Raw genomic sequence first — 18,204 nt, forward strand, 5'->3', positions numbered from 1 at the left:
TCAGCCAGATGCTTGGTTTTTTTGTGACAATGTCTCTTCATAAAATTGTGAATTTCTGTCCATTTCCATCTCGTCAAATGGTTGATAGAAATTATATTGAGAGGTTTTAAGAATTTTATATCTTGTAATGTTATCTAAGTTTAAATCTTTAGCGATAATTTGATTTTGTTTTGTGTATCTATCATTAGTAAAATTGGAATAATTGGAGTCCAGGCCACAATATTGGAGAACAATGGTTAATTAATAAAATTGCAGTCCAAGTCACAATATTGGAGAGCAATGGGAAAATGGGAGAAAAGCCCCTGAAAAGAGCTATACAAACCTTGACGCAAAGAAAATAATATGACAAACAGGGCCCAACACAAAAAAGGTCCTCCGAAAGCAAAAAGCCTTGAAAACAGCTACATAAGGCCTTATGCAAGGAAAATAATTTGTCAAGTAGGTCCTAATTTCAAGGCTAAATATTTTCGGCCAGGTTAAATATTTTTTTGTCGCAACAATTTCTTATTTGATTGTTTTAAGATTTCTGTGGTGGGTATCTTGATTTTTTGTTGCAAAATCTAGCATTTAGTTACCATTCAAATGCGAGGAATCAACAGAGCTCAAAATTGAAGTTACAGGATAGCTAACACTTGACCTGGCATTGAATTTAAAAATATTTTTTTTGACAGGCAAGCCCTCACACAAAGAAAGCCCTCCGAAAGCAAAAGCCTCTGAAAACAACTATACAAGGCCTGATACAAATAAAATAATGACCAAGCCTAAATATTTTCTTTAGCAACAATTTGTCATATGCAAAATCTATCATTTAGTTAACCTTCAAATTCCAGTAATCACAGAGCTCCTAATTGAAGTTACAGACTGATTCACACTTGACCAGCTTGTATGGTGAATGGTCTAGGCAAGCATTAAAACCTATGCAGCCAACTAACAACCTGTGAAATGTCTTTCCCAAAGAACGCCTTAAAATTTTATATGTTGGAGTTGGAGGAGCCAATAGTTTTGCGTATATAGTTACATGAGCTTAAGATGGTAAAAGATGGCAAAGAATAGGGTAAAATCTTGCAAGGCATGTTGAGCAGATTCTGAAGTACGGTGTAGTGGCATTATCCATGGAAGGGTATTTTGCCTCGAATCCTCTCATGAAGGTGCTACAACACATTTTCCACATAAGAAGCCGCTAGTCCTTTGTGGTCAGAAAAACAAGTGCAAGTGATTCGAAGACAAATGGAGCATTGCAAGGCACCTGTTGTAGGTTCGAGTAAGGTCCCAACAGATAACAGGGTGGATGATTGTGGTGAGGATACTTCTTCTAATCATACCAATGGTGAGAATAGATGAGCTATGTCCAGAGGAATCAAATTGGATAGTCAGGTGGACTTCCCTTTCGGTCAAGAACGATTTCTAGACATCAACGTATGATAAATTCTATAATGCACGTTACCTATTTGGATTTATCGCTGTGTGATTTCTTTTCTAGACATCAATTGTATGATAAATTCTATAATGCTTGTTACCTATTTGGATTTATTACAGTGTGATTGCTCAGGCAAAAAGTGAGTTTGTATTTATTATTGTGTGATTACTTAGTGAAAAATAAGTTTGTACACCCCTGTCTCTCTTTCTCAAACACAAGCAAATTGTAAACATTAAATTTATCTAAATTTTCTAATGCCCGTGACCCATTTTGGATTTCTTGTACAATTTGTTAGCATCAAATATATAATAAATTCTTCAATGCCTGTAAACCATTTTGGATTTCTTCTTGCTTGTGAGTTTCTACACCTCTCTCTTTTACATAGTTTATGAACACTAAGTTCATGTAAATTCTCTACTGACCGTCATCCATTTTGTATTTATTCTTGGCTGCTTATGATGAAAAATTGTGTTTTGGAATCATATATATTAGACTTAAAATTTCCGAGCATGGTTTTCAAATTAGTTTTCAGTGCACAAGAAATATTTGTTTTGAAAAATTACGAATTAATTCCCAAGTAACAACTTGTCAAATGTCTTTCACAAAGAACACCTTGAATCCCCCAATGATAAGGCAAGAGCTAACCAGCCATACATAGGGTATTAAATGCCCCTATGGAGGCTGGCCCATCTATGGATGTCGAGCGGGTCATGGGGGCACATCCATCTCCATGGATTGTAACTCTGGCGGCCACCTTTGCGTTTCCGGCAACGAACGCGGGACCCACCAACCGCGAGCCCGCACCGTCTTGCCTTTGACAACAGCGACCTCGCGCCAAAATGGTATTGACTCCCGTTCGAAAATACTCTGCCTCTGCAACCCGCCTGGACGAAACGCAAGAGCTCTGTTCAACCGCCAATTGCTTCCCCTCGCAGACTGGTTCCCAGGCTCCTGGTACATTCCTGGTAAAGATATGCTTATATGTATATGAAGGATATGCACTTGCGTTTAGAAGCACTTGCAAAAATGTTTTTAAGAGGCGGAAACTATTTTGCATTCGTTGTCTCAATTTTGTCTAGAACTAATGCTGACAAATGAGCACAGATCATGGTGATACGTTTATGTCAGTCTATAATGCAATTTAAACATCTGTTTGAGATGTGCGATGGAAAAAGTGTTCCAAACTCGAAGCTTTTCTGATAGCATTTCATAAATTTCTTGGTGATTATGAACCAGATGAAAATGTTTGAATTTAATATTCCAGCTACTTTTAAATACAGTAAGGTTTCACCAGTAGAGAGAGATTAATAGTCAAGTCGGATCCTTGTTCTATGGAACCCTGTTTCTATATGCCATTTCCAGGAGCTGTGATCTGTCACTTTAGTTTAATTAGTTGATTTTGACTTCTATTTTGAGCTAGTGAAGCTCAGGGCTAAAATGTAACTTCATGATTATTGTGTTCATGTCATGCATCTAGCTGGTTGGCTGTTGAAAGTTTACATCATTAAGAGTTTGCAAACTGCATCTTTTGAATCTTAAATATTTTGATATATGTAGGCTTTGGTCATTAAGAAACCTTCCTTGCTTTTACATTATGTGAAGAATACTGGCATTTCTACATTTAACATGCATTCATCCCAACATACAAAGTGACAAGTTCCTGCCCCATAGGATTTCTCCATCCATATATAAAATTAAACACATTCGAGTTAAAGTTTGTTCTATAATGCATCTCATTTGTTCTACTATTTACGTTGTTCTGAACATTTGTAAATTACTAGTATGAATTTGAATATGAAACCTTAAAGAACCACATAGCAGCAAACAGAGATTCATATGATGGAAGTTTTATTTTCGTGCAAGGAACTCTATTATTTGTCATGGATCGTCATTGTGGTAGATTCATGAGAAATCAAGACTCTTGTTCAGCTGACTTGGTTTACACCATTATTCTTTGGAGTTTAATCAGAAGAGACTACTTGTGTAAGAGCTGGATGGAAAGCCTCACCCCATTCTAGTGGAAGAAGAGTTAGAGATTAATGTCTTGGGTTAGTGATAGACAAAATACTCTTTTCATTGAGAAGGTCTCCGCTCCCATTGTCCTGATGCTCAGATATATGCCTTCTTTGCATAGACAGAAGATTAAAACGTGGATTAGTTTCTAGTTCCACCTATTGTTTAGTCCCAGGCTATTCCACCTCTGCTCAGCCCGGAGCCACATTTTTCAAAGAAGAAAGGTGACCTTGGTCTATTCAGAGTGAAAAAATCGTCTCCAGTCAATATTATTCATGATGCAAGTTGTCTTTCTTCCATTGATCATATATACAGAAGTAAAGTGAGTTTCAGGCATGCAATCAAAACTTTTTGGATAACAATTTTCTGACCATCAATATAAACGTTTTCTGTTTTTTAAATGATGTATTTTATATTTCACTACTGAACAAATATATATCAAGAAATATACAAGTTGTCCCACCTTGTGTAAGCAAAAATAGCCAGCTTAACCACTTTGGCTACAATTTTGAAAGATTCTACATCTTTCCCAAAAATGCCAAGCCCAGCTGTAATCTTAACTGCCAGCCCTTGAATGCAATGCCAGTTAAAGAGTAATCTCCCCTAGGGTATTCAATCATAAGCTTCTAAAAAAATTAGCATGCATATCATATGGACACTTTGTTATGTAATTGTTTTGGACTTCATCTGAGCATAACAAAGTGGAACAAACTGATTAAAGTTGTATAACAGTTTTTTCTTTGCAACAGATTTTGCATGTTATTATGTTTCTTTCAGCAATGTATTGATTATACCAAGATGAAGCATTTGAAAGTCTATAATACTGTTTTGTGCAGGGGTAGGAAATATTGAAGGGGAGATAGGGAATTATGCTGTAAATGTGTTTATATCTGGTGGGGTCTTCAGTGTAAATTCTACACACTACAAAAAATTGCATTTCAAGTGGTGTTCAATATTCATAGTATGAACTGTTGCTCATATGTTTAGTCAATATTCGTGTTCCCTCATTTGTATAGGGATTTGAAGAATGAGGAAGTGGGAATTGATCAATGAGTTGGAGGTTGAGGACTCAGAAGAGATGATAGAGTTTTCAGCGGAAGATTTGACATGGACAGAAGTAGCAGGAGACCAAGTCGCGATTATTCCATATTGTCGACTTGAGGATTTTATAAGGGGAGAGCAAATGAGGGAAAGTGCACCTACTCAATTTGTTGCTAAAATTCGACGAATTAAAGATGTGAAGGATATCAAGAGGAAAAATTCTTCAACATATCTAGAATATGTTGTGTGAGTCTCTCTCTCTCTCTCTCTCTCTCTCTCTCTCTCTCTCTATATATATATATATATATATATATATATAAAATTTTGATTTTAAGTTCACTATGTCAAACATGCCTAAATATTTTATTTAATTTTTGGTGAATTTTTGATCACATATATAGGTGTGCCTATGGTCCAAATCATGTACAATCCAGCAATGTGGCTGAACCTGGATCCACAACTAAGAAACGTCTTCCACGTCACAGCATCAAAGTTGGTTGTCAGTGTCACTTTATTATGCGACGACTTGCTCTTAGACCAAATGATGTCGTTCTAATATATACAGCATGCAGACATATTGATGACAAAAATGTGGTTTGTCATGGAAATGAGGCAAATGACATGCCCAATAAATTCAATTTTGCGCCGCATTTAACAGAGCATATACGAACTATTGTTGAAGATTTGGTTCGTGATGGTTTTAATGCTACGATGATCTGGGAAAAATTTATCTTTGATTTAAGGTATGGATCTGGTGAGTTTTTCACAGGGGCACCTCGAGATTCTTTCATGACAAGAAAGGATGTGTCAAACATGTACAATAATATCAAAAGGCTAGAGGATGTGAAGTATGAAAGTGATCCAATGAGTGTGGATTGTTGGGTTAGTGAGTGCCCAGAGAGCTTTTTCTTCTACCAACAACAAGATGTTAAAAACATTTATTTCATTAATGGCATACAAACTCAGTGGATGCTTTCAATGATGGTGAGATACTCACACAACAACATGTTATCAATGGACTCCACTTTTAGCACTAACAAATATGGGGTAAACATATTTCCCAAAACTTCATTTATTCTACTTTATTTCAATGTCGTCCTCTTATATGTTTATAATCTTGTTTTCTTATTGTAATGCAGTATCAATTGTACACCATAATGGCTTTTGATGATCATCACAATGGGATTCCAGTGGCATGGGTAATATCATCACGGAATGGTACTCCTGATATTTGTAAATGGATGTCGCAATTATTTGCAAATGGGAAAAAGGAAAACCCAGATTGGCATGTCCGATTTGTCATCACAGATGATGCAGCAGCGGAAATCGAGGCATTAAGGTGAACCAGTTTTTTCTTTTTAGAAGAGATAAAAATCAATAATGTTCAAAGATATTCTCTTATAATGTTATATTATTTCAGGACTTGCACAAACTGTACATTATTATTGTGTGTATGGCATGTCCGTAGAGCGTTGAAAAATGTTGGAACGAAAGTCAGGGGAAAGGAAAATAAACTCTGTATCTTCCGTGCTCTGGGATTAATCATGCATTCGTGTGAAGATGATGCATCTGTGCAACATGAAATTCAAAGTTTCTTTGATGAATTCAAAGAAGAAACTGTGTTTTTGGATTATTTTGCAACCAACTGGTTAAACAACAAGAAGCTATGTAAGTTTCCTAAGGTTGCATTTTATCAATTTATTTTGTAATTAACCATTTTCTATTGTTTTTTCGCATCTAATATATGTTTTTTTTCCAGATATGTGGGCAAAAGCATATAGGGACTTCCCACATTCCAACCAAGATACTAATAATGCTATCGAATCTTATCACCAGTATCTAAAGCAAAGGTACCTCTGTGAGAAGAATGATGCGTCCCATAGAAGGGTGGATTGGTTGTTGCACCTATTATTAAAAAAGGTTGAGTTGTATTACATTCACATGCAACGTCTAAAAAATGCTGGTTTTGTCCGAGCTTCAAAAATTGAGCAACAAATAAATTTAAGTAAGTGCAAAGCAAAGAATATCTCAGATGAAGATTGTATGGCTGATGGAAACAAGGAAAGTGAGTATTTGGTTCGTAGCCAAACTACGGCAACTCGTGATACATGGTATCATGTCATCTATAAAGGGCTGAACCTAAACTTTTGTAATTGCAAATGGGCCCTAAATGGCAATATTTATAAGCATATTCTAAAAGTTGAGATGGTAGTGACTAGCAAGGTTTCAAGGGGCAATGAATTGCCTAATGTCTGTAGGTCTATTACAGAAAGACCTGGATATTTACTTGATTTAAATGAATCGTTTGTAATGAGTCCAGAAATTGAAATGAACCTTCCAGCTTCTCCTTCCATTGATTCAATCATTGTAAGGCAAGATAGCGCCCTAACAATCGATGAGGAAATTAAACTTGTGATGTCATCAACTCATAAGAGATTGAGGGGTTTATTACAAATAACACCCACATCCTTGGAGCAGGCATATGCACTAAATCAATTGGTAAAAAATGTAAGCCAAGAGTACAATAATAAGAAATTTGATGTTGTAACTCCATCCAAGGTCACTACCAAGAGGCGATATAGTTTCTTGAGCCCAAAAAAAAAAGGGGGGCAAGTGTTCCTGCGTTGAAATCAAGAAAATATGGACCACAGTTTCTAAAAGTTGGACGGTGTCGTGGAAGGAAAAGAAGCATGAATGAACAATTGGAGATTTCTTCTACAAAAGAAATCAATCTGGACCACACATCTAGAAGGGTACAAGGTTCTATTTTGCAAAATACTGGTATGGAAATATTAATTAATGTCCCATTTAATGTGAAATTCAAAATATCATTATCTTCTTTGACACTTTATAAACTTGATGTTTTTGGTTTCCTTTTGTCCTGAAATTGACTAATTTGATGCTTTTGCTCGATACTTTTTGCAGGGATAACATCTGAGGGATCTTGGCAAGGGAGCCAGGGTTACATGTTGTCCTTTGAAGCCTTTTGAAATTTTACCATTTTTTACAAAAATTTGAAAAATGACCTTGGCTTTAAAAACAGGGTTTTTAAATCCAAGGTGAAAATTAACTGTACAAGATAGAAATTTTCGAAGAAACACTTTGAAAATCATCCCTCTGGCTTACTGGGCACTTATTGACCTTCAGAGACATAACCTTAAAGACAATCTTGACCAAAACCCTAGACCTAGAATTTGACTTCAAGACAAGACAAGTAAGCTTCAAAAGAGTTTAAGGACTGAAAAACTTTGATCCAGCAATGCCAAGAGGGAGACAAAAACACCAGCTCCTCCATCAGGGTTATGGCATGCCTAATGGAATGCAAAAATTGACACTGATGAGACACCTACTTATGCAAATGCAAAGAGCTTTGATCGCTGATGGAAGGCTACTAGACCGACTCTAACATCGAGGAAGGACAATCTTCTCACATGCTTTCGACCTTTATAATGAGAATAGTTGGTCGATGAAAATGTTTTAAATTTTATGAATAAAATTGTGTATAAATAAAAGTTACTACTTATAATTTAAATGAACCTATATTGTTAATTTGTTTTGTACTGAATTAACCAAAAGCATCTGAAAACATTTTTCTTAATTTGTTTTACAAGAAATAACGAGTGAAAAGAATCATCAAAGTGTCAACAATCAATGACAAGATGGAAGATATTCTAGCCTGAATATTCATATAGAAAATATGGACATAAACCTATAAAGGACTATCTGCATCCAAGGGCATCTTGTGTGTATGACTTGTTGAACATGTCTCTAGATATTTCCAACATTATGTAATTTCAAATTTGTGCGTTTATGGTTTCAAAATTGGCACCGAAATGTAATGTCACATTTCGGTTCCATTAAGCACCATATGCACTTTATGGAGATCAAAAAGGAGAGTTGGATGTGGTGAAGCAAATGGAAAAAGTACCAATGTACTCTCCATATTTAGATTTACGGAACTACAATATTCTCATCAAATAATCAACCTTGCTAGCTTGAAGTATTGTGAGATATGGAACCTTCAACTATAACAATAAAACTCAGATAGTTATGTGATTGCATGAAAGGCAGTGAAGATAAAGATATTTTTCATTTCACATTAAATGATACATTAATCGAAATTCCTATACCAATATTTAGTAGAATAGAATGTTGTACCATTCCGGATGTGTGGTCCAGATTTATTTCTTTTGTAGAAGATATCTCCAAATGTTCATTCATGTTTCTTTTCCTTCCATGACTTCGTTCAATCTTTATAACTGTGGTCCATATTTTCTTGATTTCAACACACGAACACGTCTCTTCTTTGTTTAATTAGGCTCAAAAAACTATGTCGCGTCTTGGTATTGACCTTGAATAGAGTTACAAAACCGATTTTTTTTGTACTTTTGGCTTATATTTGGTATCAATTTATTTAGTACATGTATGCTCCAAAGTTGTAGGGGATATTTGTAATAAACCCACCAATTACTTATGAGTTAGTAAAATAACAAGTTTAATTCCATCATCATTAGTTAGAGCACTATCCGATCTTACAATGGCGAATCAATATGGTATGATAAATCCTTCACATCGTAAATGTGGTTTTCATTAAGACAAAAAATTGGAAAGAAAATGGAAGTTTCGTTTCAATTTTTGAGGTCTTTACAAATGTTTCATTTAAATCAAGTAAAATTCTAAGTTTTTCGGTAGTATACCTAGAGATATTAAGCAATACATTGTCCCTCAAACATTGTCAGTCACTGACATCTCAACTTTTAAAATATGCTTACAAATATTTCCATTTGTCTTATTTGCAATTACAAAATTGTAAGTTAAACCTTTTACAGATGAGATTATACCATGTACCACGAGTCTCCGTAGTGTGACTACAAACCAAATACTCAAATTTACTAAGTCCATCGGCCACATTTTTCATCTGGGATATTTTTTGCCCTGCAGTTACTTACATTTAATTGTTGTTTAGATTTTGTAGCTCGTACAAAACTAACATTTTTTAAACATTTCATATGAATGTAACATAATTCATTATTTTTTCAATAACAGATGCAACAACCAATCTACCCTTATGTGAGATGCATTATTCTTCTAACGAAGATACTTTGATTTAGATACTAGTTATAATATTGAATAATGGTATTCGTATCTTGATTAGATTGTGGGAAATCCCTATATGTTTTGGTCTACATCTAATTTTTAAAAAAAAGACAAACATATATTAGATGCAAAGAAACAATAGAAAATTGACCATTATAAAAAAATTGAAAATCTCAACTTAAAAATATTTGCATAATTTATTGTTGTTTAACCCATTGGTTATAAAATAATTCAAAAGCGTAGATCCTTCTTTAAAATCATTAAAAAAAAAATTCAATTGCATGTGGTACAGATTTATTTTATTTATACAAATACATAAAGTCTCTTAAAGCACGAAATATACAGACATTATTTTATTTTCCCTTGACTTTATTCCCAACGTTCGTCGAACACGCTCTCTAGACGTTCCATACATACAATAATAGTGAAGAGTTTGTGAAAGTCTTGAAATAACATAACATTAAAAGAAATTATCCATAAATCTTATTGTTTCCTATCTCTTCTAAAAAAAAATAAACATTTCACCTTAATGCCTTGAATTTCGCTACTGCATTATCTATGGTAAAAGCTCAAACATGTCAATCTGGATTTATTTTTTTCATTTGCAAATAAATATGACATTCATTTATAAATATCAGAATTGCAATTTCGTGATGTATTACCCAAACTACTAGAATCTCATTGCGGTGATAATAAAAAACCATTAACGTATAAAGATGATATTCAATTACAATAAGAAAACAAAATTTATTAGTATATAGGAAGATAAAATCGAAATGAAGTTGAATAAATGAGATTTTGGTAAATGTGTTTATCTCGTATTTATTAGTGTTGAATGTAAAGTCCATTGATATTATATTGAGTGTGAGTATTCAACCGTTATTGAAAGTATACATTTTTTTTGTATGCCTACAATGAAATTGATGTTTTTTAACACCTGTTGTTGGTAGAAGAAAAAAAACTTTTTGAGCACTCACTAATCCAACAATCCACTCATTGGATCACTTTCATCCCCCACATATTGTAGCATTTTGATATTATTGTAGATATTTATCACATCTTGTCTTGTCGTAAAAGAATCCCGACATGCCTTTGTGAACACTCACCAGATCCATACCTTACATCAGAGATAAACTTATTCCAAAACATCATAGCATTAAACCATCAGGAATCAAATCTTCAACACTAGTTTTTATATTCATTGTTAAATGGGCCGCATAATTGAATTTCTTGGGCAAGTCATTTGTCTCATTTCTATGACAAACCACATTTTTCTCATCAATCTCTGCACGCTGGATACATACAACCAATGTACAAAGTTTGATTTTGAATGGTTTTAATGCTACAATGATATGGGACAAGTTTATCTCTAATATATAATATAGATTTGGTGAATTGCAAACGAGATGTTTTTATGACGAAACAAGAAATATTAAACATCTACAATAATATCAAAAAGATAAAGTATATGAAATATAAAAGTGACTCGAATGGATTATTAAGCTATTGGGTGCCTAAAAAGTGCTTTATTCTACTAAAAAAATGTTAAAAAATTAATTTTCATTGTACGATTACAAACAAAGTGAATACATTCAATGATGGTCAAACACTCACAACAACATTATATCAATGGAACCTCTTGGGCAAGTCATTTGTCTCATTTCTATGACAAACCACATTTTTCTCATCAATCTCTGCACGCTGGAGACATACAACCAATGTCCAAAGTTTGATTTTGAATGGTTTTAATGCTACAATGATATGGGACAAGTTTATCTCTAATGTATGGTATGCATTTGGTGAATTGCAAACGAGATGTTTTTATGACGAAACAAGAAGTGTTAAACATCTACAATAATATCAAAAACATAAAATATATGAAAGATAAAAGTGACTCGAATGGATTATTAAGCTATTGGGTGCCCAAAAAGTGCTTTATTCTACTAAAAAAATGTTTAAAAAATAATTTTCATTGTAAGGTTACAAACAAAGTGAATACATTCAATAATAGTCAAACACTCACAACAACATTATATCAATGGGTTCCACATTTAAAACTAATAAATATGATGTAAACCTATTTAACAAAATCCTCATTTATTCAATTTCGTTTTGATGTTTATATCTTATATACTTATAATTTTTTCTTCATTATAATGTAGTATCAACTTTACATATTAGTGGTTTTTTATGATCATCTTAACAGAATTTCATTAACTTATGTAATATACTTATGAAATACTACATATGATATTTGTAAATAGATGTCATCATTATTTTCCATTAGAGAAAAAAAAAAAAAAAAAAACCAAAACAAAAAACGTTGATATTGTCATGTCCATGATTTCATCACGGATGTTGAAACAATAGAAATTAAGAGATTAAAATAAAATGTTTATTTTTTCTAGAAAAGATATGAAACAATAACGTTTATGGCATGTTCATCGAACGTAGATGAAAACTGTTTGAAATAAAGTTAAAGAAAAGGAAAATAAAATCTATTTTCTTCGTGCTTTATGAGAAAGGATTCCTTAGTGTCAAGATGATGAATCTGTACAACATGCAACTCAAAAGTTTTTTAATGTATTTATATAATAAAAAATGTTTTTCTGAGTATTTTAAAACCACATGGTTAACCAACAATAAAATATAAGTTTTTTTAAGTTGGGTTTTATCACTTCATTTCGTAATTGAGCATTTATAGTGATTTCTTTAAACTAATATATGTATTTTTTCCCGAGATATGTGGGAAAAAGCATATCGAAAATGTTCACTCCAATCAAGACACAAATAATGTTATTGAATCATGTCATCAGTGTCTAAAGTAAAAGTACCTTCATAAGCAAAACAATGTATCACATAGAATGGTATATTGGTTAATGCATATGTTATTTACAAATGTTTAATTATATTACATTCACTTGCAACATTTAAAACATGTTAGTCTTGTATGATCTAGATAATTTGAGTTACAACTAAATGCATATAAGCGCAGAACAAAGAAAATCTTAGATGAAGAATGTGTGGATGATGGAGATAGTAAAAATAATTATATTGTTCGTAATCATATTAAAGATATTCATGGTACTTGGTATAATGTCATCGATAAAGGGTCCAATCTATGCTTCTGTAATTGCAATTGGACTCTACATTGGAATATTTGTAAACATGTTTTAAAAGTTGAAATATTAGTGAATAATATTGTTTTCAAGGATAATGTATTGTGGAATGTATCTAGCTTTATTACCAAAATGACTAGGATTTTAGTTGATTTACATTAAACAATTGTAATAACCATGTTGAGATAGGATCCCCTAAGGTCAATTTTCAAGCAAAAGCCCAAGTTTTTGTATGTAAAGTGTGAAGTCTCCTAAAATTGTGGTCACGTAGCGCATAGATATAAAGTGTCACAAAAGGGATTTCCCCTTCTTTTATGTAAGTTGTGTCGGTTTTAGAAGATCTATCCATGGTCCACCGACCATGGGAGTGTATAAAAAGGAAATTCTTCGAGAGTTCTAGTTAATATCTTAATGCATGGTAAACATATCAGGCACTTCAGTCGATCCGAGTCATAACAGGCTTACGAGTGATTACAGAGACACACAAGTGATTGGTTTACCTGTTTAAGGTCCGCAAAAGATAGTCATAGACCTTCGCGAAGTTCTAATGGTGAATAAGAGAAATATATCGATAAGCTCTAAAAGGGTTATTGATCTACGTGAAGGCAGAGTTAGGGCATAAAACAACATCATAACCATCTCTGGGTGTGGAAACTTGGTTCTAGCATCTCCCCACACTGCTTCAGGTGAGATTTCAGTCCGTGTTCCGTGGATTGATGCCGAAAGGGCCAGTAGTGTAGGCATTTGTTTGACTAACTTAATGCCAAACCTCGATCAAGGCCTTTCAAGCCAACAAATGGTTTCGTTGTCAAGATTGGAATCTGCATTAATAGATGTGTGATGTCACATCACTGGAATCCAACTAAGAAGGAAAGTGAAGACAGATTGGATAGAAAGATCCACGAATTCGGGGCGAAAGAAAACAGAAATCCGCAATTAACGAAAAAACAGTGGTTGGACAGATATCTATACACAGAGATACACAAAATCTTATTATGTTCCTTTCCAGTTGAATTATACGAATAGATCGCTCAATTAGCAGACGACTAAGAAAGGTGGAGGCTTGACGGTCCGATAGTGTGGACCCTGGAGTAAGTGCGAAGATTGGAAGCCTCTGAATATAAGATCACGCACGTTGTCGATCACTAGCTTGATCATATCATAGGAGGATTAGTGACAAAGTTCGCAATTGACACTTCGGTCAGTTACAGTGAGGCAGAGCATCACTTCTTCAAGAGATTGCAAGGTAAGTAATTGAGGTCTTTGAATACTTGGATTAAGAAGCTCCTGTGTGAAAAGTGGGTTATGCAGTTACGTTGATATTTGGAGCTACACGAAGTGGAAATCTCTTCAGGGATAGTGGGAGAACAGGCCCCGAGTATATAGCCCGTCGATTGAACCTCCTCTGAGTGATGACGAAGAAGCAGCGTAGGCTTCACCGCAGAGCGTTGTCCAGTTGATAAGGCGAGGGTTCCCGCAAATACCCCATTCACCCACACCACCTCCATCTTCACCTCTGCCGCATACACCTTCGCCCACACCGCCACCACCTCCCCCACCATTCAATATGGCAAATGAAGTGAAATTGCACATTTTCAAGGGTTTGGGAAATGAGGATCCGAACTAGTTTTGGTTCATCACGAACATTGTATGCCAAGCTTAGGGTATTACAGAGGATCAGATAAAGAAAGCAACGTTGGTTACTTCTTTGCAGGAATGCGCACTAACGTGGTACATTAAGTATTACACTAATAACCTGACAACTATGTTAGTAGGTATTCAGACTGCGCTGAATAAGGAATTCAGTAGGCCCAAGTTTGAAACACAATCTGTCGTTGAATTCAAAGAAATCATGATGAGGCCTGGCAAGACGACCTGGGAGTTGGATCAGAGATTGAAATGCAAGATCCGCAAAGTTAACATGATTCTTATGGATGGACAGCGCCGCAAATGGTTTATGGCTTCGCTCTTGCCTCATGTGAGGATTTCCTTATCATAGCAAAAGATTGGGACCCAGGCAGAGGCCTTGGAGATTGCGATGAGATTATACAAGACACCGATTCAAGATGCTACTTTGAGAGTTCAACAAATTCACGTGGAGTTGCAGAACCATTGCTTAGAATTCCAAAGTATGAAGAAGGATAGAGTAGTTCAGCCAAAGGTGCACGGAGAAATTTGATGCTTGAAATGCAAGAGTTAGGGGCATGACAAAGATCATTTATCAATCTTTGCGAATTATGTTGCAGCAGGAGGGTCGATGACTCTGAGGCCAAAAGCTCAAGCAGGACCAAGTAGAGGGGCTGTGATGTTGTGTGCCATCTGTCAGGTAGCTGGAAAACATGCAACAGCCAATTGTCACTTGCTGCAGAAATTTGTACAGACACCGCAACAACTCTTCTGCAACTTCTGCCAATCCGTAGGTCACGATGAGCGTAATTTTCGTAGTTATGAGTTAATGATGGAGAGAATGCCCGTGTATCGGATGTAGACAGAAACTCGGCCTATGGATCAAGGCACTAGGGGGTCACAAGGAGGATTTCAGGGACGCGAACGAGGCCGAGGCGGAGGAGGACCTGCGAGAATGTACAAACCCCATGCATCTGTCGTGCCAATATTGTACTCAGTTTGACCACGTGACAGAAGACTGCAATGTATTACGAGCTAATATACGTGAAAAAGGGGCACAGCCTCAGCAGCCTACCCAGAACCTGCACATGATGAGGGTTGAACTGCGTGTAGAAGATCTTAATGTGAACATCGTTCTGCGAAGTGGAATGACGACTAACGAAGACAAAGGAAAGCACCCTGAAGAAAAGGAGGGCGAGTTTGATCTAAAGCACGCAAGGGAAACGTTCATGGAAGTGAAGAAAAGCTTCGCTGAGGCTTTTACCTCAAGAAGTGAGGACAAGCTAGCTGAAGATATGGACCCATCTATGCTTACTTCTTTTTTGAACACCTATATGAAGATGATGCGCAATAGCAAGGCTGTGAAAGGATTACAGGAGTTGATAAATAAGTGCGGGGAAAGGAAATTCTCCTGATGCACCGCGCGGAGTCAAGAAGATTGGTAAGCATAAGGAAAGAACGACGCGTGAGATGAGGCTCACTGCGCAAATAGGAGAGTATGAAATGGATAAAGTTATTTTGGATCTATGTTCAGTGTAAATGTTTTGCCTAAACAAATGTGGGAGACAATTGGGAGACCTAAGTTGCAGTGGTCTCCGATTAAATTAAGAATGACAAATAAACAGAGGATTATCCCCATGGGAAGATTGCATGGGGTAACAGTGGATATTGAAGGTGTGAGTGCGTTGGCCGATTTTGAAGTGATAGAGATTGTAGATGACAAAAATCCCTACCTTACGCTCCTTGGGATTGACTGGGCCATTGACACAAGTGGGGTGATCAATTTGAAAAAGTGGACAAGATCATTTGGAAGAAAATCGCTCTGCGTAGTAATACCATTGCACCCAATCTTGTTGCAACTAGCAGAACCAGTTACATGAAGTGCCTATGGTACGCTATAATATGATGACTAAATCGATGCGCTGTGTATTTTCAGAGGTAAGAAGTCTTCTTTATTATGATGGTTTAACTGACATAGATAAATTTTTGGATGCATTTGAAAGGGAACTGGTACAAAAGCATCGTTTCCAAGCCTTGGATTTGGCGATATGCGCTATGACTGTAAGATGGTGGAGTATGCACAAAGACAGCTTTGATGACTGGCGCGAGTACAAAAAAATTATGAGAATACGGTTTGGGCGCCCTAAAGTTAGATTGACAGAAAAATATGATGGGAGGAATCATCTGTGCAATCATTTGGCAAAATGGACTGAAATTCATGGAACGGAGACTCAGCCTAAGTGGGTGCATTTGTTTTATCATACTCTCGATGTAATACCAATGAATTAGTACTTGGAAATAGAACTCCACCATGGCACAGAAGAATGGGCCGTTTTGCAATAAGTATTCTTGATTACATTCAACTTCGAGGATGGATTTGAATGTATTGATGAGGCGTTACAAGAGGTCAAGGCAGCAATCTTCAAAATACCGCAGGATCCCTTAGATTTAATTCAACCAGATTGGACCACCCAGCTGCGCCACGCCCTGGAGCGCTATAATGTGATCGTTGAAAAAGAAGACGAAGATTCGAGAAACATTAACATCTTGGAAAGAGAAGGTCACCGCGAAGTTGAGGGGCCGCATATAGAGAATCCATATATCACCGCACCGCTTGTTATCGGAAAACTAGTGTCCATTCAGAGCTGCTAGTCCCACTAAGACGGGTAGCTATCTTAGAAACAAACAGATTAAAGTTACTTGTGTTTTCCTTTATGAGAGATAGATGAGAGAGAAGCAGAGAGCACCAATCTCAATGTTTCGCTAGTCTCCTTGCTTGTTTCCTCTCTCCTTTGATAGAGCTTTCGCCACTCCTTTCTCGCTTGTCCTGCTTCAAAGAACACCTATAGAGTCAAGGCAGCAAATACCGTCAAAGCATAGAGATCTATAACCATAAATAATGTAGGATCAGATGTACATTAACCATATAAATGCATACACAAACAAGATTCAGAGATATTATACAAGCATATGGAGGAAAATGCAAATAGCTTTACTGATAGAAGTAGTAAAAGAAAGGATTACAACCCATTGGTCTGACCCAGCGCCATCCTCCCAGCATAAAAGCCCTCTTCACCTCATGAAAAGCTTAGATCACCCAACGATACAGTGTTGCACAGAGAAACCAACAGCGCTTCCTTACAAAATATAAAATTCCAACCTTTAGATCTCTAGGATGAGGGATCCATATATAGATGTTTGCAGGTGGGTGAGTCAGCTTCTGTGATTTTATTTAGTGTCATCTCTCTGATAGTTCTTGGTTCCACTTGGAAATTTCATGATCTCTTACTCATCCCTGGGCGAATTCAGAGAGGCAAGGTTCAAATGGGCAGTTTCTAGAAGATTCTCTGCGTTTCCACCTAGCCAACTGCCTCTGCCATTTTTCTGCTCTCGCTCATCACACCTTATAGAAGGGCTTTTCAGTATGCATCGCACTTTTTGCATGTGGCAGGTGAGATGCATCGCACCCTTACCATTGGGCAGTCTGTATGGTCCTGTTTTGACCAGTTCTGAGTAGTTTTTCAGGGAGAACTTCTAGGAGATGATGTAATCAGCTAACCTTGCTCCTTTAGGGTATGAAACAACGCTTTTAGGGACTTATAAGCCCTTGGTTTATGGACATATGTGATTGGGGTTGCAGTGCCCAAATATGTCTATAACAGTTGCCCCCTAAAGCATGAGGTCGTAAATCTTCTGATGTCGAGTTTTTTTTGTAATGCTTTATCATGAGGATTCGAGGTTTTTCAAACTGGAAGGTGACCTGTAATAAGATACAATACAATACATTATCTTCATAATATTTTCATGATCTAGCTGAGGCGAGCATTCCCATGCTTAGCTTTATAAATTCATTTTCATGTACATTGGATAGACAACCATCTGTATGGCAGA

The sequence above is a fragment of the Pinus tabuliformis genome, chromosome X, assembly GCF_031772625.1.
Source record: "Pinus tabuliformis cultivar Carrire ecotype Pingquan chromosome X, CPIR1, whole genome shotgun sequence".
NCBI classification, from domain to species: domain Eukaryota; kingdom Viridiplantae; phylum Streptophyta; class Pinopsida; order Pinales; family Pinaceae; genus Pinus; species Pinus tabuliformis.